General features: G+C 40.1%; 1 protein-coding gene across 1 annotated transcript in view; it reads right to left on the bottom strand.

Moving 5' to 3' along the window:
• The window catches only part of LOC110018074 (protein SPIRAL1-like 1), a 45,692-nt gene that overhangs the window by 6,979 nt on the left and 12,072 nt on the right, over positions 1 to 26,641 (bottom strand). The window lies entirely within an intron of this gene.

Here is a 26,641-nt window from a genome sequence, read left to right as displayed (position 1 = left end):
TTCTTAAAATCTAAAACATCTACTCTCCTTACTCTCCTCATCAGATCATCAAATGGTCGACGTTTAATGTGACCAAACCATCTAAGACGACTTTCTCTAATTTTGTTTATCACTGGAGCAATACCAACCCAATCACAAATACATTCATTTCGCAATTTGTCTCTATGTGTAAATCCACTCATCCACCTATACATTCTCATCTCGACAACACTCAACTTAGTATTATGCTTCTCTTTTAAAGGCCAACATTCAACGCCATAGAGCATTGCAGGTCTCACCACCATCTTATAAAATTTTTCTTCCAATCTAAGCAGTACTTTTCTATCACACAAAAGTCCCGAAGCATTCCTCCACTTCAACCAACCAACTTGAATTCTACTATTAACATCCCCATCTATATCACCATCGTTTTGAACAACAGGCTCGATATATCTAAATCATTCACACCTTTCAATAATTTGATCACCTAAAGATAATTTGATCACCTATCACCTAAAGTTACACTTTTGTCACTAGAGCTACTACTACTAAAATTACATTCCATGTATTTAGTTTTAGTTCTACCACATGTAAAGAGATAAGTGTCAACATTATCACGACTCTTTGCATGAGGTTATTTTAGTCCCAAATTCTATAAAAGTGCTAATTTAGTCCACATACTCATTTAAAATGAGTTTTGAGACTAATTTGACACTTTATAAACTCCAAGACTAAAAAGGTCTCATGTAAACAGTCAGGGATGATTTTGAAACTTTATCTTGATTGAAAAATGTCCGATGACATTGAAAAATGTTCGATGACAATAATACACTTGTAAAATTTTCTAATCTATGTTTGGGGACAATACTTGGATCAAGATGTGCAGACAGCATAAAACCCCAATATAACAGGCACTTCCACAATTCAAATGCCCTACTGAAAATTTCTTTAACGAGTTAAAAAACGAAATTGAACGTTTAAAAAATCAGAAATTAAAATGGACAACATAAAGGTCTAGAGCCATTGAGATAAATCATACGTCAAACAAAAAGGTTATACAGCAACTAAAGAAGAACTAAATTTTAACAAATTGCACAATACACAAAAAGCGCCATCTAAACCAAAGACATAAGGTGATTAAATAACATAATATCAAATATGACAACGCCACTACAACTACTTGAGGTAAATTTAATGAATGAAGTAGTCATATGCATCCTTAATGATGTGTACTGTAAATACTCTAGTCCTAAAAGAACAGTAAACCTGTCATCATCTTCGCCTATGAAAGGATGCAAGTCCTAGGATGTCTGATGATGGATTACAGAATTTTCAGGTAGCTGAATAAAAAATATGTTAAAATACATGGCACTCAATTCCTATTTATTTAATCCAACTTCAGCGAACATGATTAAATTACTGAAAAAATAGTGCAGCTTCTGAATCTACTTCAAATCATCATATTTATTCGATAAATCATTTCCAGAAACGAAGGAAAAACGAATACAGCAAAAATCAAAGCAGGATTAAAGCAGATTCACATGTAGTAAATAAGTGATAAATCATCCAAGACCTACTTTATTTACATCACTTAAGACGTTCACCAGAGAAAGAAGTCACAAAAATTAGTTATGAACATCAGGAAAGGGCTTAATTGTCATATCATTGGTCCGGAAGGGAGTAGACTCCTACAACATGGAACGTGATTAAGAAACATATAAACCCGTTTCATCATCAGACGATGTTCCCATAAATTAGTGTTGACCTCTTTTTTAGTGAAGTCTTAGTTTCCTACTCCCATAACCCAAAATCTAGCCTTAGGATTTCCTTGTTGACAATCTTAGCATACTAGAAATGGAGCCCACCTCCCGTAGAACTTCAAACCACTTCTTGACTCATTTTTTGTGAAAAACTCACATGAGCGGTTCCAAGCACCTTCTAAATGCAAGGGCTAAGGACCAACATGTAGAAGGGCCAAAAATGAGTTCCTACAGGATCAGACGACCTTAGGTGAACCCTCTATGACTCAGCAACGCACTCGCTACACCACGTATGAAGTTGACACACTTTTTACCAGACCATCGACAAACTTGTCTGGACGACCCCGGATGACGAAACGGACCACGCCGGCGCGTCTGGAACGTCGAATTTAGCCAGAAAGAACACCCATATCACTATGATTCCGCGCACGAGTAGATCGCACAAAAAATCAATGCATGTTTTTTTTAGTGGGTGTGGGTTCGGGCTCAACCCAGGTTCAACTCGAGTTTGACTTGGGCTAGATATGGGCTAAGCACGGACTAATTATTTCAGCCCACGAATTTCAAATTTCAAAATTCAAACAGAATATTTAAAACTCGTATTAATTGAAAATAATCCCGTGTTATTATTTTCCAATTGAGTCGCATACACTAAAGGAAGGTATTCAATTCCCCGCCAAAGCTTTCACGTAACGACTCCCTCTCTAATCTTTGGCTGGCTATAGTAATTGGCATTGACAGAAGGATTCATTCGATCAATCCCTCGCTCACCCCCGCTCTCTAGATTCGATCTCTCCTCTACATCGGACCACCTCTCTCCTCCTCTCTGCGACCAGAACCCCCGCACTCCTCTCCCACATTCACCTGCTTCGCCTCCCGTCACCAAAACTTCGCCAACTTACCACGACCAAACCCTCGCGCCAAACTCCTCTCCTCACAGCCGAAACCCCCTTCCTTGCGACCGAACCCAATTCCCCCCCAATCCCCTCTTCCTCGCTCGACCGCAGCCCTAGCCGCTCGGCTCTGCCTGCTCCGATCGACTCGGCCCTCCTCAACTCCATACCCGAAGACCTGGTGCCTCTCTCGCTCGGTTCTCTCATTTGCCAACCCCAGCTCTCTCGGTTGAATATAGTGTCTTCTGGGTCCTCTCTCTAGATCGTATAACCATTAGTCGGTAAGCATTTTTCTCTCCGCATTTTACCTTTCGCAGCTTCTAGAGGAAGATTTTAACCTTAGATTTAAGGTTGTAGTTGGCACTCACTCTGCATCTACTACCATTCCTATACTGTTTTCGATATCCGATTATGGTGGCTTATTGCTCGATGACATTTGGATTTGATTTTGCCTGCGAGATGTATACGAACCCATGATTTTGGATAAAATAATCACGTCGAGATTTACCTCACCTGCTTGGGTTTAGTTATCTCTAATTTCCGGTTTCTTAGATCTGAAGTTATCTCTAATTTCCAGTTTCTCAGATCTGAGAATATGATTTGTATTCTAATTTAATTTTCCTTTGTTGCTCTATTGTGACTTCAAATAAATTCGTAGTGTGGAGATTTACCTCACTTTGACTGTTAGCATCATAGATCTTACAATTGATAATTTGGCTTGTTTATGGATCATAATTTAATAATATGTAATGTGCTCGTATGGATTGGTTTTGTTCAATAGTGTCAGATCCTTAACCTCATGTGGCTGCAGAACTGAATCAAAGATGATATGCCTTTTTGGTGATGCTGTGTTGAATTCTTTGCAATTTCTTGGCTTTTAAAATGTTTCCTGTTATGAATGTCAATTCACACTTAACTGCTCCGTATCAGGAGTTGAACCTCAAATTAATGAAGTTTTCTTTGGGCAAATAATCCTTGTGTATTTACATACATAGCACCGAAACTTCAATTTTTTTTTCTTTTGTTCATGGCATCTCACTAATCTATGTAATGTATGAATGCGCATGTTCTGCCTTTGCAAAGATAATGGGATAGCTTTCAGTTGTGGTACAAAAGACTTGGGTGGAATAAACGTGAAAAGTAAATTTTAGTGTTACATATATAAATGTTGTCAATTGTTGTAGATGGCTGTTTGGGGGAGCTGTTATCCACTATGGGAAGCTGTTAGCTGCTACAGAAAGCTGCTGTAAGTGTAGTGAGAAGCTGTTAGCTGCTATAGAAAGCTGTTGTTTAGGTTTTGGGAAGCTGTCAGCTGCTGTAAGTGCTGTGGGAAGCTGTTAGCTGCTGTAGAACGCGGCTGTAGACCGCTGCTGTTTGGGCTCGGGAGAGCTGTAGGAGTGCGGTCGGGTCCTGAAAAGAGCCGTAAGTTGCTTAAAATTGATATTTGGATGTTGCAAGTGCTGTAAATTACCATTTGGAGGTGTTAAAAATGCTGTGAGAGCTCTTAGTGTGCTATGAAATCTTTTAGAGAGTTGTGAGAGTTGTTTGGATGCTGAAATTGTGGTTTGGGCTGTTGTAGGTAGCTTACAAGTGTTGTAAATTACCATTTGGAGGTGTTAACAATCCTGTGAGAGCTCTTAGAGTGCTATGAAATCTTTTGGAGAGTTGTGAGAGTTGTTTGGATGCTGAAATTTTGTAGGTAGTCTACAAGTGTTGTAAATTACTATTTGGATGTGTTAAAAATATTGTGAGAGCTTTTGGAGTGTTGTGATAGCTATTTGGTATTATTTGGAACATAGTTAAGTGTTGTTTGGGGCATTTTGTCGGCTAATTTTGACATAATCTTGACACCGTTTGAGTACCATTTTGGCACTGTTTTGGGCCTGATTTTGAGAGTTTTGCCTACTGTTTCGGGACTGATTTTGATAGTTTATTTACTGTTTTGGGGCTGGAGTTGGAGAGCTTTATTCACTGTTTCGGGCCTGATTTTGATAGCTTTATTTACTGTTTTGGGGCTGGAGTTGGAGAGCTTTATTACTATTTTGGGTTTCACTTGATTATCATTTAAACGCTTTTAGCCTGACCCATCTACCTTTTTTTTTCTCTCTGATTTTACTAGTTTTGGTAGTAGGTCAGCCTTATTCTTTTGTTTTATTTATTTTTGCATGGTTAAGACCAAAAATTAGGAATTTCTGATTTAATTACTTGGAAGACACTTAGAAATATTTGAGGATTAATTGGAAAATACTTAATCTAGGGTAGCACACGTTAAATTACCTTAAGCACAAATTAAAGTGTAGGTTTCCTAGGTTTTAGGAGCACGCCCTAGGTGATAGCCCATATACCTAATTCTCAGTGCAGACCTCCTAGATTTTAGGAGCACATCCTAGGTGAGAGCTCGTCTACCTAATTCTCAGTGTAGGCTTCCTAGATTTTAGGAGCACACCCTAAGTGAGAGCTCATCTACCTAGTTTTAATATAGGCTTCCTAGATTTTAGGAGCACACCCTAGGTGAGCGTTTATCCACCTAATTTTTAAATAAATAATGAAATTTGACACTTGACCCTGATTCACAAACTGATTAAGGCACTAGGCATGAGGAAACACCGAGACGTAATTCATGCTTCATTAATTAAGTCAATAGTGGAATTCCCGTCATAACATGACCTATAGTGAAACCCATTGCATCAGGATTTGAGCTTGGATATGACACTCAAATCCTCCTGGCAATTTGAGAAATTTGTTAAATGCCACATATGGATCATCGGACTAAAATAAGTCTAAGGCCTAAGTGGCGAGAGTGATAACGACATTATTTATGTGTGCTTAAACGAGGGATACAAAGTGAGATTATTATAATAGTATTTCCTACCTTAAGAATCTTCAATAAGAGAGAGGAAATGATCCATGATACTATTCGTCGATTCTTGGTGGGATCGTTGCCCCCGACGCTCTTAGGTTGTCAGTAGTTCTAGCACGATTAGAGTGACTAGCATGTGAACTACACTACTTTACAAAATATTTACAAAAATAAAACAAAAATCTCTTTTGCATGTTATAAAGTACTCTACATAAAAAGGACTTAAACAACAGATTCCTCAAACAACAGCTTTTGCATGAAAATCAATTAATTTTTCTATGAAAATTTATAAAGGTCCACGGCTAGTCATTTGGATTAAGGTTAAGGACTGTCTTCTGTAGATTGTCGGGCTGGTAACTCTTGTTCAAGATCGGGAAGCACACTGTCCAGCTCTGAACTCCTACTTTTACCAATATCTTACACCCAGTCTTGGTCTTTTATATGTGGTTAAGAGTTTCTTTTGCTTATGATTTCTACGACTCGTTTTTCTGACTTTCATGCTGAGTTTTTTCGTCTTATTTATTTTTCTTGCAAGTGTGTTTAAATTTGCTGCAAATCGTACTATGTTTGTAGTACTAATCAAGCAACAGTAGCAGATGCTCAAGTAAGCTTTTATAGTTTATCTACAACATTTTAATTTACTGCATCTTACATTTCAAATACCTTTTATTTACCTGCAATTTGATTATTCTGCATGCAAAACCAGAACTGAAACCAAAACCGAAACAAAACAAAACCACTTTAACACCAAAACTGGGAAACATAAATCACAAATCTCAAACACTTAAACCATGAAGTCATCGCTACAACAGGAGCTTGGAGCAACTTCTTGGGTAGCGCGATATGAAGCTTGGAGCGGACTGCAAATGGAGGTGGTCTTCATTCTGCAACAGCAAAACAAATCTACACCAGCTAAACTCTCTCCTTAGTCTAATTAACAACTCATAGGATTTTGAGGTAGCTCGTCTAGCGCAACGTAAATCCTCATTCTTTTTTTAGACTTCTGCACAACTATGTTATGCAGCGTAAGTCCTAATTCATTTTAGGTTCTGAGGATGCCACTCGTTACGACGTAAACCCTCATCTCTTTGCGGGCTATTTGCATAACCAGTTATCATGCAATTATAAATCCCAAATAATAAATTTGACAGAATTTAACACTTGAATAACATCGTCTCCAAAACTCAGTAACAAAGTAGAATAGTTTGGGAAGTCACTGAGGATTCCCCTCAGGATCTGTGACGTCCCTTACCATTTACTTCCTTTGGACTCCTGAAAGAATTGTTCCTACTTGAGCCACTCTCACTTGTTTTTTCACATTCTACCGCGAAAACTTAAACCTTGAATTCTTGAATACTAGAACCAGTGATCATTATCGAGAGTTTTCTCATGTGACTCCCGTCATTTGAGAAGTAATTAACTATAGGGGTTTGTCTCTATAGGGAACTTGGAATCCAGGTAAAATAAACTCTATATAATCTTTGTATTAGATAGAGGAACTTGTCAGTCACACATAAAATGTTCGCAGACCAAATAAATGTCACAAATCTCTTAGTTTGCGGAATTTGGTCTATCGCCAAGGTATACACTTATCTTTCGGGAGGGTGTAACTATTAGACGAATGAGATCCATTTGATCTCATTTTTTAAAAAAATTAAAACACGTTACTTTCAAAATCCAAACTATATACCTCTTATATTAAATTAAAATTTCAAAATTATTTTAATAATTTTCAAAAAATCAACGAAAAGTTGACGGACAATTAGGGCAACAAAATATTTTATTTCATCAAAATAAAACAATACAGCCGGAAAACACAAATATAAACACCTAAAATTTGTGAGGTTGGCGATCTCCCCCAAACCCTAACCCTAACACCTATATTTTGAGAGGTAGGTGATCTCTCCCAAACCCTAATCCTAAACTTCAAACAAAAATCCCATTAAATACCTCACCCTAAGCATAACAAGTGTTATTTATACCACAAAATAGTAAATAATGAAAGATTAATTTGTCCTTAGGCGTCAGTCGAACAGTACTCCCCTCCCCACAGATACATTGTCCTCAAGATGAAAAAAAAGAAAACTGTTGTTGGATCAAATCATATGGCTCCCATGTGGTATCATCATCTAGATTCATTGTCATATCACTAGTCCGAAAGGCAATACACCTCAACAACATGGAACGTGATGAAGGAATATATAAACCTGTTTCATGAACCGAGATGATATTCCACATAAATTAGGGCAAAAAGAAATTTATTTCATCAAAATAAAACAACACAACCCAAATACATAAAGATAAACACCTACAATTCGAGAGGTTGACGATATCTTCTAAACTCTAATCCTAACACCTACATTTTGAGAGGTGGGTGATCTCTCCCAAACGCTAATCCTAAACTTCAAGACAACAATCTCATAGCAGACCTCAACCTAAGCATAATAAGTCATATTTATAACAAACGATAGTAAATAATAAGACTAATTTGTCCTTAGGCGTCAGTCTAACATTACTGCCCTCTCAACAGATACCTTGTCCTCAAGATGAAAAAAAAGAGAATTATTGTTGGGTCAAATCGTATGGCTTCCATGTGGCGTCATCATCTGTTAATCAGTTCCACTTAATTAGATATTTGTAGTGAGTTCGAAATACCGTCTTGTACACATCCTTCAATCATATTCAAATATGTTTGTACCCTGACTTTAAGTCAATCTGAGAGGATACTGCAATCCCAAACAACTTGTAAAGTAACTCATCGGTCATCCAGATTAAAAAATTGCCAGGTACGGTTTCTTTATTCACTGTCTGATAATCCAAATAAAAACACTAACTCCCCTCTTTCTTAAATAGCAAGATTCCTGAGGTAGAGAAAGGCCTCAGAGTGGCTTGTATGATTCTGACCTCCAACATCTCTCGAATCAATATCTCGATCTCGAACTTCTATACCTGGGGTCGCACATTGGTGCAAAGTGATGTGAGAAATCCCCAGTCTCAAGATTGTTGCAAGCTCGAATCCAATTCCAATTCCTTTGCTCAATCTTGTAAGCTTTCGTTCATTCAAGCTCTCTAAATGTCTTGTTATTCCTTCCAAATGATGATGCTTAATTCCACTCCTGATTCGTGACCTAAAGCAGCAACATTATCCTAATGTTGCATGAATCATTCTGATTGATGTTGCTTGTGTATGCTCCATACACAACCGCTTGATCCCACGGCTGGCGGTAGCGGGTCATGTAAAAATCCATTATCAACTTTATCATTTCTTCCTCGTTCGTGAATCTCCCCTCCATAAATGAGAACCACCCCTCCATGGCCAAGAAACACTCATCCATTTGAGGACTGATTTGACTCACATCTTTCTTCAATTTCTTCTCCAAAGTATCTACTTGCATGAGGGCCATTACTCACGGTTTTTTATTGGAGATCTTATACTCTATGATCCCGTCATTGGCTTTTCAGCTACTCGAATAGCTGCTATAATGCAAGGTTCGTTCATGAAGGAAACGCTGCAATACAGATGGAGACATCGTGATCTTGTCTATAGTTTCCCATCTACCTAAAAACGCAACTCTATCGAGAACTACGGTTGAAGCGGGATTCCTGAACGTGGGTTCACCATGAAACTCCTAGACGTCGTGATCCTCTTGGCTTCTCCACTTAACTTGAATCACAACTATATTATGATATTAGGTCTCACGATCTTACAATGGCTTCCCAGCAATCCCAATTGTAGCATGAAGTTAGGCCACAGAGGATCATCACAATCCCGACGCTTCCTAGTAACGATTGTTTCTCGCGATCCTTGTACATCGCAATCCTTGAACGCCCGGTACGCTTTGTGCATCGTAATCCTTTCCATAATTGAATACTCTGATACCAATTTAATACGAATCTGGATGATTTTTTACATAAATTGGGGCAAATAAATATTTTATTTTATCAAAACAGAACACAATTTGAATACATAAAGATAAGCACCTACAATCTCTCCTAAGCCCTAATTATAAACTTCAAGGTAGCAATTTCACAGCATGCCTAGCTTTAAGCATAATAAGCTATATTTATACCAAACAATAATGACTAATAAAAGACTAAATTATCATATCACGGGTCTAAAAGGCAATACACTCCAGCAACATCGAACGGGACGGAGGAATATATAAATTTGTTTTGTATTATCAAAAGAAAAAAAAAAGCAATAAAAGTTAAATTTTATTTCAATAATAAATCAAAGTCAACAACAAATTTTATTCCAATTATAAATCAAAGTCAACAATACAACCGAAAAAGAATATGAAAATAATTGAAGAAACGAAATGACAATGAATAAGAGCCTACCCAAACCTAAAGGAAGTACAGTAACTAATACATAAACTAAAATATCAAAATATAATAATGTGAAATGTCTGCTCCAGTGAAATAAGTATACCAGACCCACTGTCAGATCCTCAAGAAGAGTAATGTAGGCTGCTAATTCAATTTTGATTTAAGAGACGACATCGGATGGAAGTCTATTGAAAAGTCGGTTGTAGGTGTTTCTCAATCAGATGAGGAAGGTCCTTGGCGGACTTTAAGCATAGAGAACGTGGAAGGGGAAAAGGGCTTATGTCTGCTGCTAGGGTCGAAGGAGGAAGAAGATGAGGGAGGTAGCTGTAAGGGTTTCAAGAGGAAGAAAAGAGAAAGCAAGGGTTCATAGACTAAAGGACTCGGCGACAAGTTGTAAAAGAAAGGCAAGAAGTAAGCCAAGAAAAAGGATGGTGATTGCCTTCCCGATGCCATAATTCTCACTCACTATATTAAATCGCAATTTAAGGTGGTGGGGAGGTCGATATCCAGCACAAGAGTGATATCGTCAAATATGTTCAATCGGACAGGCAGTGGAGAGATATAAGAAAGTTCACGGGCAAGGGAATAAGTTGAATCAAAAAAGAGAACACACAAGAACGACCGCAAGCAAATGAGAAAATGCAAAATTTTTGCAATCGAGTTACGACAATAGTGAGGGATGGCTCGCTTTGAGCTACTCTGTAGTTTGGTCCTTACATTAATAATGGACTTATGTTATTAATGTGTATTTATTTGTTTTCAAATCAAATACTGATTATCAAACCAAGGTGTCGTGTATTCAAGACTGACCAATGCATGTATGAACTAGTTGCACATATGCATGACGCACACAGAAATGATATAACATTACCAAACGATGGGTTCATACCAACCTATACATGCAATTACCTAATCAAGTCATTGAAGTTAATGAACAATCTATTCTCTAAAAGAACTTATGCAATTGAAGCCTTATCCGCTCAACAACATACTAGCATAAGTACCAGATTTAGTTTTATTCTATTCCATGGAGAAAATAAACAACTTTAATGAAAGGAAACAGGAACAATTGATACAAACAGAACTCGTTATATTCGGGCTAGGCTAGCCTAGCCTAGCCACAAAAGCATAAAACCTACTGCAAATATTGTTATTATATGGAGTCTGATTGAGTGGATCAATTGTCATATCAGAGCCCTCAATTTCATCAGTCAAGCTTGATAGAGAGTTTGTTAGGGTGGTGCGGAGGAGGCAACGCCCCCATGCATTGTGTTAAACATTGTACCTACAGCGCCCTAGCACCAATACAAGCGACACTCCAGCATCCCAAAGACAACAACACTGCACCCAGTCCAGGTTTAAAACTTAGAAGTGCAACACTGTAGCGCTCGGATGCAACTCCCCTTTGGAGCGTCACTGGGCCACCATCACGATGCCCATAATCAACTTTAGGTAGTTTTTCACTTAAAAATTTGGTTTTGATGTAAGGAATGAGTATGAATTCGATTTTCTTGTGTCTAAAGGAGATGAGAGGAGTGTCATGGACTTTCCAAAATATAGATAGGTGTGAGTGTGATGTAATTTGTATGACTCTCCTCATTTTATTCATAGTGAACTTCCTGATGTGGTGGTGCGGCTCCATGTTTTTTCTCGTTCTCGGGTTTTTTTACGTTAAATCTTATCTTTAATGTGATTTTCTTGTTTTGTGTGCATATGTTCAAAGTTTTGATTTGGATCTCTTGAACCAATTCCCGCAATTTAACATCTCCCAACAAATATCACAACATAATCACTTTTAAAATAAGTTATTGATAATAAAGCCAAGGGTGGGAGCAATGAGAATATTATGAAAGAGTGGAAAATAGATATACTAGAAACATGATCAGAAAAGTAAAGATTTTAAGATAAGATGATAAAAAAATTGACATAAGTTATTGTTGAATCTTAAAAAAATAAATTAAATAAACAAAAAAAGAAGAAATAATTAATTAAATTAAAAATCCTACCTACTCCCGCCTCAACAGGCCCTAACTGCTCCCACTCATCATGATAATAATCGAAGTCCACCTGCCTATTCAAAAGGAGGCCCCCGTTTATTCGCACCACCGAACCTCCTCGTACTTGAAGCACTTCTCCTTCCCGGTTCAAGCAGAGAGAACCACATGTGTTCAAGAAGCCTTTTGTTCGCAGCGCAGGAAAGCACCCTTTGTCTTGTCATCTTACGATAAACTCGCAATTGAAGATAGTCAGGAAAGCAACGAGGGGATCTCTGGCATACAGAGACCCGAAACCCCCTCTCTCCTGTGAATAAACCCTCGCCAACCCCTCTTTAACCCAAATCCCTCGTAATACAGTCAAAATTAGTGCTAAACAAGAAAGCAGTGGCAGGATCAAGGCGAACAGAGACCCGAAACTCGCCTATCTTCTACCGCTAACTCTCGCCTTACTCATTGTAGGAAGCAATGTCGAGATCACGACTAAGGCTGGCTGGGAAGGCAAGGCGGTATTGCGGCACACAGAAACCTTCGAAAACCTTGCCTTCCTTGCTTGCAGACTCACTGAAGCCTTCGCCTATCTCTTTTCCCTGTGTGATCAAAACTCTTGTGATACATTCATTACTGGAGGTAGTAAGGAAAAGCAACTCGGGAGCTTAGTGTACAAAAAAAAATTGAAAATCCCATCTTTCTTCCTTTCTACTCCATCTCTGTTGCACGAAACCAAGCCCGGCCTGATCGCCTCAAGCCGCACCAATACTTCAATGGCCTTGCTATTGGAGCCCGAGAACTCACGCCAACCAGGCTTCCGGTACTTATGTCTTATGACATATATGGGATTAAAAAAAAAGAGAAAAAGTGTTGTACTTTTATTTTATTGTAGTCTCGCCGTCATCACCGTCAACGACATTGGAGCTCAAATAGTATATAATTGAGGCGATGAGACAATTTTTGAAATGTCCACTCGAGGAAACACTAGTACCCATTTGTGGAGAATTAAGTATCATGCAGGGAGGAAGGGAAAATCGCGAATTCATTTGGAAAACTTTTTAAAATTGGGTTTTTAAAATACTAATTTATGAGAAAAACGAGTACTCGTCCTTGAAAATTAAGTACATTCGAGGAAAGTAAACTACCGTTCGAAAAATCCTAATTTGTGATACAATCAATTGTGCAGGTACATTGAAGGTTTGTTGTATCTTTTAACATCACGGGTTAAATTTATATTTTTGCTCCCCGACCGTAATGTCTCACAACACTACCAGTGCGTCTTTTAAGACAGTTGAGAAGACTAAAATTCTCTCATGCCTCCTAACGATGGTGAACATTGAGAGGCCGCCAGAATTTTGAGTGATTTAGACTTTTACTTAATTTAAAATCCTTAAATGTTTAAACTTACAAAATGACTTGAATATTTTGATTTAACAAAATAATACCATAAATTGAGAGGGGGTTTGGATAAACTTAACTTGAGTATCAAATTCTATAACTTAGGCCATGAACTTGACTTACATATGAAATATCATAATTTAGGGGCTGACATTGACTTAAATGTGAAAAATCACAAATTGGGGCTAAACATGATTGGAGCTAAGCTTAAATTGAACGTGAAATATCATAAACTGGGGCTGAGTTTAAGACATGAATGCCAGTTTTAAATATTAAAATAACTATCTAATACGTCAAATACTCGCCACCGAATTTACAACATATTTGCAAGCGAACAGAAGATGATTCTTTTAAAGCCAAAAAATATAATTTTGCATGCACTACAAGGAAAATAATGCTTCAGCTCAAAAGACCTGTTTTGAAATATGGGCAAGTAATTATGAGCTTAAAACCTCATGTTATACTTTGAAGGTCAAAACACATTATTTTCGTATATATGTGTATAATCCCAAAATTAAATACAAAACACGCATGTATACGATCAATATATTGAATGTTTAAATATTATGTCCGAGAATATTAAGTGGGTTAAATGGGTTTCCTCTTCTATAGAATAAGGTTGTAAATCCGACCCAACTAGTCTGATCCTCCTCTTCATAAAGACTGGAGTTGATGATTCTAGTAATTTTAAAATAAATGTCTAAACCTTAAAATAAAAAATTTAAAAGTCCAATTCTCCTATTTGTAAAAATAGAGTCAACATGAGTCATATTCTAAAAGTCCAAATAAGCAAAACTAAATGTCTCCTTCAAATAAAAATGTTTTAAATGCTTAGCACCTTAATGATAGTTATGGTAATAGAGCACTTCAACCGAGGATCAACTTTTAAATCAATTTTCAAAAAAAAAATTCTCAAAATAGCAAATCAAAATACTGAAATTAAAATTAATTACCTAAATACTTAAAAACAAATAAATCAAATCTTCTAAGTTAAATAATCATTAAAAACTTAAAGCAAATCACATCCGTCATCGACTGATTTCATCTCACAAAAAACTAATGTCATATTAAGTGTATCTCTACATTCATAATCAACATAATCGAATGTCAGTAAAAACGTGGCCAAAGTCATATGTTTATGTGGTTCTACCAGCAAATGACACTACAAATAAGCAGTTATGACCAGCGCCCTCTGACTGGATGGTTGTCGTCAAATGACACTATTATATTACGGTCACAGCCGCAACATGTATGTTCTCAAACGGCTTTCTACCCCTTGAGTTATAAATTATAAAAATATAATTGGTTGACATGTTAGATAATATTGACTTAAATTTGTTTCCTTAGACAAATATCTACCATAGATTTACAATGATACTTTGGACAATGTAGCCCATGAATACTAACAAAGATTTTTTAGTCACGTTGGGTTGACTACCTCCTTTGACTAGTAGATAAAGGACCATAACAATCTGAACCAAGGGATCTTGACCGGGTTTTGTCTTCATTTCCCCCACTATTCGCTTTAAACTTTAAGGAATAAATTTTGCAACTAAAATCAAGTGTTTGCTGCTGTTATATGCTAAATATTCAATGTTAAATAACTAATCTTAATCGAAGGTGCTCTCATGTTATCGAAAGAGGTAATTAATCATAGGGGTTTGCGCCTATGTGAAACTTTGAACCCCAAATTAAAATGTCATCACAAAATGTGGGTGAAATCTTCAGTTGTTGTCTTATCTACAATTCAATCTATCGTCTGAAAATTTCACTGTCCAAAACACTCTCAACAAAATAAAATAAACAAATAAAAGGCAAAGTCCTAAGAATTTCTCAGAATTTTCATAGTTTGCAATTTGCAAAAGAAGCAACTAAAATGCATCAATAAAATAGGTACCCAAAATTAAGGTGCATTTTGTTAAGAAAATGAGAGTAGACTAAAAATAACATGGTGTTGGCATCATTTTTTTTATGTCATGTGTGTCTGAGACGTCGATATTACTTAAGGAGGGCGTCCATGTCGTTAACGCTTCGAATACGGGCTAAAAATACGCAAATTATCATTTTAGACTCGTTTGCTGAAAAAGTAGTCTGAACGACCTCAAACGACGAAACAGACCACGCGAGTGAGTCTGAAATGTCGATTCCACTTAGGACGGACGCTCGTTGGATTACGGTTTCGCGTGCGAGCTAAAAATACGTGAATTTTTATTTTCGTCCCGATTGTTAAAATAAGTGGTTCAAACGACCCCAGACGACGAAGCCCCCAGACGACGAACCAGACAGTGCGGTCGCGTCCGGAACGTCGAATTTACCTAGAGAGGATGCTTACTTTACTGCGGTAGCGTGTTCGGCGAAGATGCATGGTAAACTCTAAATAATAATAATAGTATTATTATTATTATTATAATAAAAATAAAAATAAAATTATTATTATTATTATTTTACCAGCCAGGCCTCTTCCAAAAAAGGCTGATGGCAAGTTTTTTTTTATTTCCTTATTTGGATCTTTTTGGAGGGAAAAATAAAAAAAATAAATGAAGATTATTCTTTATAAAAAAAAAAAATCTCATGCTTTTCTCTCTCTCTTATGAACCAAAGCATCTCTCTTTTTTTTTTTGTTTATTTTTGCAAAAAAGCCCTCCTCTCTCAAGATCGCAAAAACGGCTTTCTCCTCTTCGTCGTTCTCCGCACAAGAAGCCCGAACTTTCTTCCTCCTCGCCGGCGAAACCCAGCGCCGCCGTCTCCGGCGTTCCTCCTCTAGCTGTCGGATCTCCCTTCCCGCCTGCCAGATCTCCATTCTTCCTTGCGCAAAACCTTCATCTCCCTCTTCTCCTTCTTCTTCTTCTTTGGAGAGCGCTCGAGAGGGGCTCACGAGGAAGCCATAAGAAAATTTGGAGAAGGCATTAGAGGTGCTTTGGAGGAGACCTTTTGAACGATAGAAAAGGATGGGTTTCTCTTCCCCTCCTTCATCTTCATCTTTTTCCTTCACCTTCTTCTTCTTCTCCGGCGAGATCATGAAGGCTTAAAGGGAAGAATTTGGGGAAGAGTTTTTAGAAGCTTTGGAGGTGCTTCTTGGAGCGAAAGCAGTGGAGAGGGATTTTTTTTCCTCTCCTCCATTTTTTTTTTCCTTCCTCCTCCGCCGGATCTCTTCCTCCTCATCGGCGTCGTATATACATTGGAGAAAATCAGCGAGGAAAACGACATATTTCGGGCTCTCATCCGCGTTTCTTTCTATCCCGGTGCGCACCGCTGGCGAGCTAAGTCCTCCACCTCGCTATCCTACCTTCCCGGAGACCGGATAATTCGCAGGAGCACTTCAACGTCGCCGGACAGCGAGCAAAGTCCTTGTTCAAGGAGGTGCAAGCGTCTTTTCCTTTGAGAGGAAAGCTTCCTCTCTTTCACCGCCGTCGAGCGCCCCTCGAAAGTATATTTTGGTTATACTTTTATATGCCAAAAATATTATTTTTGGATATTTTGCACTCACTGATTTTCACTACCTCCTATATTTCTCGTTGCATGGCTCATTGCGAGGCACAATAACGCACGGATCGGACAATGGGCATCGACAGCTTGGAGCAAGCAAAGAGAACGCATTCACAACCTTCGCGGTGGTGAGACCCCTAAACTCTTAGTTAGCCCTAGGTTTAGTGGTGTCTAAGCGTGTGGGTTCGATCGCCTACACAGGATGCGGCAGGATGCGGGTTCCGGCATGGGTCGGCGCGACGACGTGCCTGCGTAATGGATCGTCGATTTCCTAGAGAGAGCCGTTAGGTTAGGACTTTCTGTGCGTAACCAAACACCCCCCGCAGAACCGAGTGTCTCCCTTTTGTTGTGAGCCTTAGCACAAGTCTCGATGGGTCGGAGTCCCACTCCCCTTGCTTTAGGTTTTCTCAGCTTTACTTGGAGAAACTAGAGGGTCGGACTTGGCAAAGCGAGAAAAGTTTCGTAGCTGACTCGCTTTGCAATGTCTAGAGGAGTTCACAAAATGAGAAAAACTTTGTAGCTAGTCTATTTCATGACACCGTAGAGAGTTTCTCCCTCGGAGATCCAGGGAGAAACTCCTCACATTTCCTCACCAAAGTAAGAAGCGGCAGTGCCACATATCCAAGGGTCTAAACCTTAGGTTTCCCATATGAGATCATTAGTACGAGTGTAGCTCGCTATCGTATGTGGTCATATGCACCTCATTATTTGCATGTGCATGTCTTGCATTTTACATATTGTATGTTATACATTACACTTGTACTTGCACTCTGCACCTTGCATTTGCATTTGTCATTGCACCTTGCACCTTGCATTTACACGTTGCACTTGCACCTTGTATTTTGCACTTGCACTTATACTTGCACCACCTGTGCCTCGATTGATCGTCCTAGACTAGTCGTCACCATTTGTGTCTCGAGCGGTTATCCCGAATATCCCGACCCGGTCACATCTCTTGTGTTTCAGCCGGCTACCACGACCCGGTTAGCACAACATTTTAGTTTGATCGGATGCTTCATCTCGATCGATCTACCGCTTGCTCCTTTGCATGTTGTGTATGTGCATGTATATATTTGTCTGCATGATCGATATTGTTTACATGAGTTGCATTCTTTCGGGTCACTGTCTTACTGGCATACCCTCTTTTCAGACTTCTGTCGCTACGACATGCCTACCACCGGGTCACTGTCTTGTCGGTATACCCTCTTTTCGGGCCCCTGCAGCTACGGCATGCCTACCTTCGAGTCACTGCCTTGTCGGCATACCTTCTTTTCGGGTCGCTGCCGCCACGGCATGCCTACTTTCGGGTCACTACCTTACCGATATACCCTCTTCTTGGGTCTCTGCCGCTACGGCATGCTCATTCCTACGAGTCACTGTCTTCATGACATACTCTGTATCACTACTTATATGTTTTGATTTACTTGCATTAGTATTTGCATTTGCATGTTTGCATGGATAGCGAGCCGGGTTCGTTAGGAGAGTGACCCCGTGTTGGTCGCGATGCCTTAACGAGCATTGCTTGTTGAGTTGATCCCAGTGAGCAATGCGAGTTAAGTCATCGGGATTGACACGAGTATGACTGTGCTAAAGATCTAATAGATCTAACTCGTGTCACCATTCTTCGTGACACCCTTTAGATCCTTCGGATCTTTAGGATAGGGACAGTAAAGTGACCTCGTCAAAGTCATACCATACCCAGACTTACCCCACACTTAGATACTATGTTGATGCACTTTTCGTTAAATGGTGTGTTATGCTAGAATTTAAGATGCTAGGTAGTCTTTTTTGATGTCTGACTATTGTTCTCTGCTGGATTGGTTGTCATAACCAGATATCTTTCTTTTGCATTATGACCCGAAGGTAGGCATGCCGTAACGGTAAGGTAGTGACCCAAAGGTAGGCATGTCGTGGCGGCAGCGGCCCGAAAAGAGGGCATGTCGGTAAGACAGTGACAGAAGGTAGGCATGCCGTAGCGGCAGCGGCCCGAAAAGAGGGTATACCGGCAAAAAAGTGACCCGGTGGTAGACATGTCGTAGCGGCAGGGGCCTGAAAAGAAGGTATGCCGGTAAGGCAGTGACCCAAAAGAATGCAACTCAAGTAGACAATATCGAGCATGCAGACAAATATATATATACACATACACAACATACAAAGGAGCAAGCGGTAGGTCGATCGGGATGGAGCATCCGGTCAAACCAAAGTGTCGTGCTAACCGGGTCGGGGTAGCCGGCTGAAACACAAATGATGTGACCGGTTCGGGATAACCGATCGAGGCACAAATGATGACGACTGGTCCAGGACGATCGATCGAGGCACATGTGGTGCAAGTGTAAGTGCAAGTACAAGTGCAAGTGCAAGATAAAAGGTGCAAGTGCAACGTGTAAATGCAAGGTGCAAGCGCAAATGCAAATGCAAGGTGCAAGGTGCAAGGTGCAAGGTGCAAAGTGCAGGTGCAGGTGCGATATATGATATACAATATGTAAGATGCAAGACATGTACATACAATAAATGAGGTGCATATGACCACATACGATAGCGAGTCACGCTCGTACTAACGACCTCACCTGGGAAACCTAAGGTTTAGACTCTTGGATATGCGGCACCATCGCCTCTTTGATGAGGAAATGTGAGGAGTATCTCCCTGGATCTCCGAAAGAGAAAATCTTCACGGTGTCATGAAATAGGCTAGCTGCAAAGCTTTTCCCATTTTGTAAACTCCTCCAGACTTTGCAAAACGAGCCAGCTATGAAGCTTCTCTCGCATTCCCAAGTCCGACCCCCTAATTTCTCCAAGTAAAACTGGAAAAATCCAAAGCAAGGGGAGTGAGGGACTCCGACCCATCGGGACTTGTGCTAAGGCTCACAACAAAAAGGAGACAATCGGCTTTGCGGGGGGTGTTTGGTTACGCACAGAAAATCCTAACCTAACTGCTCGCTCTAGAAAAAAGACGATCCATCACGCAGGCACGTCGTCGCGCCGACCCATGCCGGCGCACGCACCCCGTGTGGGCGATCGAACCCACGCTTAGACACCACTAAACCTAAGGCTAGCTAGGAGTTTAGGGGTCTCACCACCGTGAAGATTGTGGATGCGTTCTCTTTGTTTGCTCCAAGCTGTCGACACCCGTTGTCCGATCCGTGCGTCATTGTTCCTCGCAATGAGTCATACAACGAGAAATATAGAAGGTAGTGAAAATCAATGAGTGCAAAGTATCCAAAAATAATAATTTTGGCATATAAAAGTATAACCAAAATATACCTTCGAGGGGCGCTCGACGGCAGTGAAAGAGAGGAAGCTTTCCTCGCAAAGGAAAAGACGCTTGCACCTCCTCGAACAGGGACTTTGCTCTCTGCCCGGCGACGTCGAAGTGCTCCGGCGAATTATCCGATCGTCGGGAATGTAGGATAGCGAGGTGGAGGACTTAGCTCGCCAGCGGTGCGCACCGGGAGCGAAAGAAGCGCGGAGGAGAGCCTGAAATATGTCGTTTTCCTCGTTGATTTTCTCCGGCGTAGATACGATGCCGGCGAGTGACAAGGACGACGAGGAGGAAGAGATCCGGCGGACGAGGAAGAAAAAAATGAAAAAGAAAAAAAAAATCCCTCTCCACTGTTTTCGCTCCAAGAAGCACCTCCAAAACTTCTAAAAACTCTTCGTCAAATTCTTCCCTTCAAGTCTTCATTCAAGTCTTCATGATCTCGCCGGAAGAAGAAGGTGAAGGAAAAAGATGAAGATGAAGGAAAGAGAAACCCCTCCTCCTTTTCTATCTTTCAAAATGTCTCCTCCAAAGCACATCTAATGACTTCTCCAAATTATCTAATGGCTTCCTCGTGAGCCTCTCTCGAGCCCTCGCCAAAGAAGAAGAAGAAAGAGAAGAGGGAGAGGAAGGTTTTGCGCAATGAAGAATGGAGATCCGGCAGGCGGGAAGGGAGATCGACAGTTAGAGGAGGAACGTCAGAGACGGCGGCGCCGGGTTTCGCCGACGAGGAGGAAGAAAGTTCGAGCTTCTTGTGCAGAGAACGGCGAAGAGGAGTGAGCCGTTTTTGCGATCTTGAGAGAGAATGGTTTTTTTGAAAAAAAAAAAAAAAAAAAAAAAAAGAGAGAGGGATGTGTTTTTTTAAGGATAATCTTCCTTTATTTTTTTTATTTTTTTTCTTTTTCCCTCCAAAAAGATCCAAATAAGGAAATAAAAAAAAGCTTGTCATCAGCCTTTTTGGGAAGAAGCGTGGCTGGTAAAAAAATAATAATAATAATATTTTTTTTTAATTATTATACTTATAATAATAATACTATTATTATTATTTAGAGTTTACCGTGCATTTTCGCCGAACACGCTACCGCAGTAAAGTGAGCATCCTCCCTAGGTAAATTTGACGTTTCGGACGCGACCGCACTGTCCATTTTGTCGTCTAGGGTCGTTCGGACTACTTATTTTAGCAATTGGGACGAAAATAAAAATTCGAGCATTTTTAGCCCGCACGCGAAACCGTGGTCCAATGAGCGTCCGTCCTAAGTGAAATCGACATTTCGGACTCACTCGCATGGTCTGTTTCGTCATTCGAGGTCGTTCAGACTTCGAGGTCGTTCAGACGGTCGTTCAGACCACTTTTTCAGCAAACGAGTTCAAAATGATAATTTGCGTATTTTTAGCCCGTATTCGAAACGTTAACGACATGGACGTCCTCTTTAAGTAATATCGACGTCCCGGACACACATGACATAAAAAAAAATGATGTCAACAAATAACCCCCAACAAGTGTGCGGTGCACTTGTTGGCACCATCCTCAAAAGAAAGACTCGTCCGGTAGTCGAGGTGACATCCAAAGAGGAGGCTAAAGGAAACTTAAACCAGGCCAGATAAAATGGACAGAGTATGGTTGAAGGTGTGGTTAGCCAGTCAAAACTGGTCAACCAGAATAATAGGTTCAGAGACTATAGAGGCATGAACAGAGGAATTGGTTCAGATGCCGTAGAGGCATAACCACAGAAATATGTTCAGAGACCATAAATGCATAATCTAGGATGGTGATTCAAAGGCCTTAGAGGCATAACCACAAAAATAGGTTCAGAGGTCATAAAGACAAAACCTAGAAAATAGGTTCAGAGGCCAAAAAGGCCTAACCTAAGAATGGGTTCAGAGGTCGTAAAGGCATAACCCAAGAGGGTGGTTCAAATGCCGTAAAGGCATAACCACGAAAATAGGTTCAAAGATCATAAAGACATAACCTAGAAGGGTGGTTCAGAGGCCGTAAAGGCATAACCACGAAAATAGGTTCAGAGGTCATAAAGGCATAACCTAAAGGGGTTGTGCAGAGGTCGTAAAGGCATAATCACAAAAATAGGTTCAGAGGTCACAAAGACATAACCTAGAAAATAAGTTCAGATGTCATAAAGGCATAACCTAGGGGATGATTCAGAGGCCGTAAAGGCATAACCACAAAAATAAGTTCAGAGTTCACAAAGACATAACCTAGAAAATAGATTCAAATGTCATAGAGACATAACCTAAGAGGGTGGTTCAGAGGCCGCAGAGGCATAACCACAAAAATAGGTTCAGAGGTCATAAAGACATAACCTAGAAAATAGGTTTAGAGGCCGCAAAGGCATAACCTAGGGGGGTGGTTCAGATGTCGTAAAGGCATAACCACAAAAATAGGTTCAGAGGTCATAAAGACAACCTAGAAAATACGTTCAGAGGCCATAGAGGCATAACCTAAGAGGGTGGTTCAGAGGCCGCAGAGGCATAACCACAAAAATAGGTTCAGATGTCATAAAGACATAACCTAGAAAATAAGTTCAGAGGCCGCAAAGGCATAACCACAGAAAGAGGTTCAGAGACCATAGAGGCATGACCTAATGGATCTCAGCCAGGCCAGATAAACTGGACATGGTATGACTAAGGGAAAGTTTGTCTGACCATATTCGAAACGACATATCGATCTGTCTGACCATATTCGAAACAACAGAATTGATGGAAACCACGTACCTGACCTTATTCGAAATGGTAGGAGAGAAGGCTCAATCATCTCGTGTGACCAAGTCTCCTGTTATGTTTCCTCTGAAAGAGATCCCGATTACGAGTCTAATTGATCTCCTTGAGACAAAACACCCATCACATTAATCAGGTGGCTATAAATCACAATATATCCTGATCAGAGGTGGTGATCGAACCACTGACTAAATAGTATAGCCGACCGAGAAAGATGGTTCAGAGGCCATGAAGGCATAACCAAAGACAGTGATTCAGAGGCCATAAAAGCATAACCACGAAAATAGGTTCAGAGGTCGTAAAGGCATAACCTAGGGATGAGTTCAGAGGCCATAAAGGTATGACTCAAGCTAGTGGTTCAGGGGTCATAGAAACATAATCACAAAAATAGGTTCAAAGGCCGTAAAGGCATAACCTAAGAGTGGGTTCAGAGGCCGTAGAGGCATGACCTAAGGTATGTCTGAAGACATAATACTCTTGTAAATGAACCGGCCCAAAAGGGCATATGGTTCGAGAAGCATCGAAGTATAAGGCTATATGAAGCTAATGGTGTCAAAAGACAAGATATCCTCATAATAGAGTTGACTCTAAGGTCACATGGCTCGAGGAACATGGCTATAAAGCCAAAGAGTGTCTGAAAACAAGACACACTCATACTGAGCAAACTACAACGTAGTCGAGCTCGAGCTCGAGTGACATTAGTCGAGCTCGAGTGACATTGAACATATGGCTATATAAAGCCGAAGACGCTCTCATAAAGGAACAGGCCGAAACGGGCATATGATTCGAGAGACTTCAAAGCCAAATTGCTACAAAACCCGACGTGCCTCAAAACGAGGTCTTATCATCAAGGGTCGGCCAAGTGAAGGCAATAATTCTATTGATCGAGACATCAAATGATCAGAGAGGTACGTACCCCGATCGAAATAGTCTAGGAGATATGTGTCCTGACCAAGTATCAAATAAGGCAATCAAATAAGGCAGGATATCAAATAAGGCAGGAAGTATGTATCCTGCTCGAATATATCAAATGGCGTAGGAGGTATGTATCCTGGCCGAGCATATAAAATAACACAGGAGTTATGTATTCTGGCAAAATATCAAATGAACAATCATGCAGCATAACATCCTGAGGTATCACACTCAAAGTAAAGTCGGACATCCAAGTAATCCGACTGAACATGGATCGGTAGTAAAACCGATATAACATGTCATTCGATTTGGCGGACAAAATCAACCAAAGTAGTCAATAAGAAGACATGGTTATATGACCAAGATGGTCTAACTATAAGAGTGCTTCCACAAGCACTAACGAGACGACTCTCGCCAGTGATTCTCCCATTTAGCAATCCAATGTTTGATGGGGAGTCAAGTGTCTCGAAGCAGACATGGGTCAGCTAGCTGACTGACACAACATGTCATTCAATGGGGTGGATAAAACCAACCAAGCCGATTGAAATATCATCGAGGTGTACTCAAAAGTCCAAATGTAGGCTGATTTAAGCTAGCATTAGCGAAGTAATTCTCGCTAAAAGATCCCTCGGAACTAGCGAAATAGCTATAGCAGGGGAGAGCTCAACGAAATTTCCAACAAGAACTTACTAAGGCAATTCTCGTCGGGGAAAATACCGGGGCAAACATCAGACATCAAAAGTGGCTGTGACGAAGGACATGGATCGGACAAATAACAGCATATTCTACAACCGATACGACATGTTGCTCTAACAAGGCAATGAAAATTGATCAGTTCAGGATTATCAAAGAGGGTGGATGAATAGAACATACCAACCCTATATATGATACTGCTACCAGAGATTTGGTTGCTACCAGTATGATACTGCTACCAGAGATTTGGTAGAATGAATTCCGTTGGGGAATTGCTGCAGTATCTAAGAATAGTTGATCAAAACATAACTTTCCAACCACAAGGGTGTGTTGCCCACAGGTTAACCCAAAAAACATCCCTCGAAGGGGAAAACACCACACTCATTTGAAGTGAGTGGGAAACTCTAATTCGGATCCACACGGAATGCTTAAACGAATAAAGGTGGCGAGGAATGGAGCATAGCTTCCCGCATAAAAAGGTATCAATCGAACTTGACCTCGGACAATCGAGACACCTGAGAAGGGTTGGACAAAATAGAGTGTACCAACCAAATGGAGTTTAGCCATAAGGCAAAAACCAGAACATATCCCATTTGAGGGAATACACAACACTCATCTGAAGTGAGCGGGACGAGCATATCCGTATAAAGGTGCTGGGTTCGGACCCTATGTGGAAAAGGTAATCAAAACAGAATGTTGGGAAAGGGAATAGCTTTCCTGCATAAGACAAATATCAATCGAAATTGACTTTCATAAATCGATATATTGCAAAAGGTTAGCTAGGCAATATATGCTAACGAGGGAATGCCTAGTCATGAAACTAAGCTCAAATCCTCTAAAAAGGGGGTATCTTCCACTCTCATTTAGAGTGAGTGGGGAAAAACGTATCTACCACACTCATTTATAATGGGTAGGACACGCTCGTTCAGACCCGTTCGAAGCGAGGAACTGTAGAAAAAAAATATAAGAGAAGTACTTAGCTTCTCTTACACTAATTACTGGTTGTGTCAGATATAAGCCGTTTGTATGACCTCCACTTTACCTGTGTGACAATTCAGAAATCAGTTTTTAAAAGATGTTCAAGACCTCTCTTACGTGCAATAACACACACAAAAGGGTGGGTGTACGATATGTCGTACCACATGCCCACTAAGAAGACTAGTCAACCTCCAAAGGAAGAACTGTCAGACTCAGAGGGTCAAAGCATAAAGCGTAGAAAAAAGTGGGTGTATGATACGTTGTACAACATGCCCACAGAGCTACTGAGAGCATTTCATGTCATTCAAATATATATCTCTAGCTTAAACCGTTATCAGAAATGATCTAGTGTGACGTACCAAATCGAATTGTCAAAGTAGGTGGACGATTAGAACATACCAACCCCTTATATGGTACTGCTACCAGAGATTTGGTAGAATAAATTTCGTTGGGAAGATACTACAGTATCCAAGAATGGTTGGTCAAAAAGTAACTGTCCAACCACAAGGGTATGTAGCTCTCAGGTTGACCCAGAAAACGTCCCTCAATAGGGAAAAGACCACACTCATTTGAAGTGAGTGGGAAACTCTAATTCGGACCCATATGGGGTGCTCAACCGAATAAGGGTATCAAGGAAAGAGACACAACTTTCCCGCACAAAAGAAGTATCAATCGAACTTGACCTCGGTCAGTCGAGACACGTAAGGGTTGGGCAAAATAGAGTGTATCAACCAATTGGTGTAGCCATAAGGCACAAACTAAAACATATCTCATAAGAGGGAATACGTCACACTCATCTAAAGTGAGCAAAATGAGCAGATCCACAGAAAGGTGCTCAGTTCGGACCCTATGTAGAATGGGTAACCGAATAAAAATGCTAGGAAATGGCACGACTTTCCTGCAATAAGACAAATATCAATCGAAATTGACTTCCGTCAATTGGAGATATTGCAAAAGGTTAGCTATAGGCAAAAGGTTAGCTAGGCATCATTTGCTAACCATGGAATGCTTAATTATAAAGCTGAGCTTCAATCTTCTAAAAAGATGGCATCTTCCAATCTCATTTATGATGAGTGAAATAAACGTAGCTACCGCGCTCATTTATGATGGGTGGGACACGATCATTCGGACATGCTCGAAGCGAAGGACCGAAAAGAGAGGATAAAAGAAGTTGTTCATCCTTCAACCAAATTAGATCCATATGCCTAATTTGGGTCTAAAACCAAAACCCATGAACCACCCAAATTAACCACCAAATCAACTTCAAAACAACTTTCATCATTCATGAAAGTTGTTCATTATGATGTTTTACACCAAACACAACAATCAATTTGGACTTAGCCCATGACTAGCCCAAGTTTGACCCAAACTTAGCCCAA

The sequence above is a fragment of the Phalaenopsis equestris genome, unplaced genomic scaffold (assembly GCF_001263595.1).
Source record: "Phalaenopsis equestris unplaced genomic scaffold, ASM126359v1 Scaffold000002, whole genome shotgun sequence".
In the NCBI taxonomy this organism is placed as follows: domain Eukaryota; kingdom Viridiplantae; phylum Streptophyta; class Magnoliopsida; order Asparagales; family Orchidaceae; genus Phalaenopsis; species Phalaenopsis equestris.
Note: the sequence above shows the minus strand (reverse complement) of the source record. Positions and strands in the feature narration are given on the sequence as shown.